Here is a 5,157-nt window from a genome sequence, read left to right as displayed (position 1 = left end):
CTCTCTTGAGAGATTATATGCAATATTAATTTTGCTAGACCCTTGTGTGGGTGGTTCGGTGATTCAATCAAGCATTCCACTTGATTGAAAGTGTGTTCTTACATGTTCTCGCATGTGTATCGGATCCAATCCACTTCATTACATGGTATCAGAGCTTTGGTGTTCCAAAAGACGTTTGTTAGAAAGAAGGTCGTGATCAAGGAGGATCTTGGACTTGGGAAAATTTTGAGAGTCACATCGGGAAGCGGACCATCTCCAAAAAGGCCTTGTATCACTTTCTTCTTCTCTCTTCCACTCTTCTACATCTTTTCTTGTTTTTTATTCCTGCTTGTTGTCTATGGAGAATAAAAGGGAAGTGAATGTCTCTGTTCCCATACGCCTAAATGACATCAACTATGCGATGTGGGCATCCATAGTTAAACATAAGATATGGGAAAAAGGGCTTTGGGGGTTAGTTGACGGCACCGACAATGAGCCTAAACTCATCCTTACAATGTTGGAGAATAGAAAAGAAATTACGCTTCAAGGATAGAAAATGGCTAAAGCCGTTTCTGAATATGAGAAAAAATGGAAAGAATGGAGGATGGGTCACTCCAAAATTATTGGATGGCTCATCAATAGTGTGGACATTCACAAATGTTCTAGTTTGACGAAGTTTGACTTCGCTAGTGATGCTTGAAAATATCTTAAAGACATGTATAGTCTTAAGGATATTGTGCATATATGTAATGTCCAAAATAAAGTAAGAACCATGATTCAAGGAGAGATGAGCATAAGAGAGTACTACAATGCTTTCTCTCTCCTTTGGGATGAATTGGCTTTTCTTGAGCCAAAGTGGCATTGCCCACAAGATATTGAGCTCCGTAAAAATCAAATCAAAACGGAGCATTTTTATCAATTCATAAATGGGCTTAGGCCCGAATTTGAAGGAACTAAGTCCACTCTTCTTCATAGAGGAGGGGTCCCTTCCATAGTTGGGACACTTGAAGAATTAACTATGGAAGAGAATAGGTTGAAAAGGCCATCCACTTTTAAGGATGAAGAATCCGTGTTTGCTATGTCAAAGCCCGAAAACCATACGAAGAGTTATAAACCAACTCATTTTGTAAGAAATGAGAATGGAAGGAACCCCAACAACTATGAAAAGAGGGGTGATCATGAGTCAAAGAAAGGTGAAAAAATTATTTGCTATCATTGCTATGAACCGGGACACATCAAACCTTTTTGTCACAAAGAAAAGGAGGATTATAAAGAAAACAAAAAAGTGGCTTCAGTGGAAAGGAGTGAAGTAGACGACTCCAAATGCATCGGTTCGCTATCCTTGGCTCAATTGATGTAAGCATTGCAACCTATGTTTAAAGCTCAATCTCCCTCTTATTCAGGAGCGGTCGTATCGACAAGTGACAACCATGGTAAGACCTTTTGGATCTTAGATTCTGGTGCTTCATTTCATATGACCCCTAATGAGTCTATATTGTCCGAATGCAAGTTTAACTCAAATGATTCTTGTGTTTCTATTGCCGATGACACCTTTTTAAAAATCAAAAGTTTTGGCATTTATCGAAAAACACCTATATTTCACATACCAAATATTAGAGTAGTACCAAAATTAAATTTAAACCTCTTATCGGTTTCTCAAATTGTGAACTATGGTTGCAAAATTATTTTCTCATCTAATGATTGCCTAATACAGGATCTTCAGTCCAAGAAGCCGATTGGGCAAGGCCATAGAAGAGGTGATCTCTATGTTATGGACAATCTTGAATTGCCAAAACAATATTTTTATAATTTTATGGATAAGAAAGATGTAGGAATTTGGCACAAAAGACTAGGACATCCTAGTGTGACCAAATTACAATTATTTTTATTTCTTTCAAATTATAAAAGGGAAAATTTTGTATGTGAAGATTGCATTCTTGGCAAAATGAAGTCTTTACCTTTTGGAACAAGACATCTTATAACTAAGAATCCATTTGAACTTGTTCATTCAGATGTATGGGGACCTGCACCAGTCATATCCAAAGGAGACGTTTCTTACTATGTTGTGTTTATGGATAATTTTAGCAGACACTCTTGGATATTCTTTTTAAAACACAAATCAGAAGTATTTGATTGTTTTAAAAAACTTCATAGTTATATACAAAATCAATTTAAAACCAATATCCAAATTTTTAGAACTGATTCTGGGGGAGAATTTGTGTCAAGAGAATTTAAAAATTATTTTGACACAAATGGGATTGTTCATCAAAAATCATATTCCTATACCTCTTAACAAAATGGTTTTGCAGAAAGAAAGCATAGACACATTATTGAAACCACTAGAACTCTTCTAGTATCTAGAAATGTTCCAAAAAAAATTGGGTTGAAGTTGCCCTTACGACAGTCTACTTGATAAATGAAATGCCTTCAAAAAATATTGAAAACATTTCTCCTATTGAAAAACTTTATAAAATGTCTCCCGATTATAAAAGATTGAGGGTTTTCAGGAGCAATAGCTTTGTTCTTACCAACAAAAATGATAAACTTTTCCCAAAAGTCATTTCTTGTGTGTTTTGGGGCTATGCTGAAAACCAAAAACGATATAGGTGTTATGACATTGAAAGAAACAAGTTATATGTTTCTAGAAATGTTACGTTTCTTGAAAATGAAAGCGGGTTTACCAAAGATAATATCCAAGAGAGTTGTGATTATTCAATCCTATTTGACCTAGTCAATGACAAGAGTGAATGTATTCATGAGAGTCAAAACATTCATGAGGCAAATGAGAATATGAGTAAGAGTCTTGACAATGTGGACTCACCTCGCGATAATTTACAAACCTATGCTCGTCGTACTGAAGATCACCCACAAAGTGCTTTAGAAAGATACTACCAATGCCAAGAAAAAGATTCTTCCAACCTTAGAAAATCTATAAGAGTTTTGAAAGCTCCTAGTAGATTTGTATCATATGATTCATTTGAACCTAAGTTTAGATCCTGCCTAATGGTCATTCACTTGTATTCTGAACCTCAATCATATCATGAGGCTAAACACCGGCATGAATGGATTAAGGTCATGAATGCCGAGTTGGAAGAATTAGAAAAGGCAAAAACTTGGGAGATCCAAACATTACCCAAAAGAAGAAAAACTATAGAATGCCAATGGGTTTACAAGGTAAAAACTAAATACAATGGAACATTAGAAAGATATAAGGCTAGGTTAGTAGCCAAGGGATACAGTAAAAACTATGGGATTGACTATGATGAGACATTTGCCTCAGTTGCTCACATGACTACTATTAGAACTCTCATTGTTATAGCATCAATTAGGAAATGACCCATATTTCAAATGGATGTTAAGAATGCTTTTTTAAATGACAACCTAGATGAAGAAGTATATATGGATCCTCCTCCTGGTTTGTCTTTAGCGCATGGAAAAACTCTTCGATTACATAAGACCTTGTATGGTCTAAAGCAAGCTCCAAAGGCTTTGTATGATAGGTTCAGTGATGTGATGACACAACTTCATTTTAAATCTTGTTTTACTGATACTGCATTGTTTGTTAAGTCTTCTAATGTAGGAAAGGTGATTCTACTATTGTACGTAGACGATATGATAATCACTGAAGATGATAAGCAGGGAGTTAACTATATCAAAGATGTGCTTAAAGTCAACTTTGATATGACAGATCTTGGTTTTTTATGATATTTTTTTGGAATAGAAGTTGCTTACTCAAATCGTGGTTACTTTTTGTCATAGACCAAATATGCGACGGAGATCATTAAAAGATCAGGACTCTCGGATGAAAAATTGGTTGATACTCCAGAAGTCATAAATGTCAAAATGAAGATAGATGATGGAGAGCCCTTGCAAGTTCCAACGCCTTACACACAAATGATTGGGGCTTTGTCTTATCTTTTCATTACTCGTCCTGATATATCTCATGCTATTCATTCTGCTAGTCAATTTCAGCATGCTCCCACTACAATACATATGAGTGATATAATGAAAATTGTTAGATATATTAAAAAATCTATTAACCTTGGCTTGTTTTTATCATCCGCTTCCTCACTAGAAGTCATTGCATATTCTGATTCTGATTGGAGAGGGGATGTCAAAGATAGACACTCAACCACTGGTCTATGTGTTTTTGTAGATGATTCTCTAATCTCATGGCGATGCAAAAAACAGCAGAAGTTGTCGCTCTCCTCGACTGAAGTGAGTATAGGGCCATGACAACCACTACGTTGGAGTTAGTTGCTCTGTTGAGGTTTTAAGTGTAAGTCTTCTAAAAGGTAAGTGATTTGATATTTCATAAACAAAGAAGGACGTGTAAGTAATTTTTTATATAGTGGCGTCTCTCTATTTAATGAGGAGATTAGCCCTAATAGAATTAACTAGTTCTCTCTTCTCTCAGCCGACTTCTCACTCTCTCTCGATTCTGGTGCACCTCAGATAAGTTTCCACATGGTATCAGAGCAGTGAATCTCGGGAGCGTGAGCACGTGATCGACCTACACCAAAAAGGCTCGAAAAATTTTTTTATACAATAAACAGGTGTGTGTATTTCTTATTCTTCTTCTAATTGTATAGATCTGATTACAGATCTCTGTCATGACATAGATCTGTAACCAGATCTAAATGTCACAGTGATGGTGGTGTCAACTGAATCTGGTTGCGGCAGAGTTGGGTCACGGTGACAACGTGTCAACTGAATCTGGTTGCGGCAGAGTTGGGTGTTTTCCATCAAACCAAGGATCTGGATGTCGAGAAAATTAATTTTTCTTTTGTTGACTTACCATAAATCATGCTTCGTGGGAGATGGTGTGATTTCTGTGTCATGTGCAGTTGCTCATATCAGATCGTGAAAGTTTTTTTTAAGCAGTTGTGGGATATATGTGTCGTATGCAGTTGAACAAAGTAATCTTGTCCTTAGAGGTCGTGTTCGATGTTGTTCTGGTTCTCTCAGAACTACATTCCTGATCTAATTTTTTTTAATTGCTTCTGATGTGGGTTGAATAACCTAATGAAGCTGTGAATTAGGTTGTCATATGATCGTGAAACACACTATTTTTCTTGCTCTGTTGGTGTGAACTGATTTCTGATATGGTGAAACAGTAATAATGTTGTCGTAGATTTGGCTGACGCGTGATCATCAAACACGTTGTTTCTGTGTCAA

The sequence above is a fragment of the Nuphar pumila genome, chromosome 13 (assembly GCF_984573655.1).
Source record: "Nuphar pumila chromosome 13, dmNupPumi1.hap1.1, whole genome shotgun sequence".
NCBI lineage: Eukaryota > Viridiplantae > Streptophyta > Magnoliopsida > Nymphaeales > Nymphaeaceae > Nuphar > Nuphar pumila.
This window is presented reverse-complemented; position numbering follows the sequence as displayed.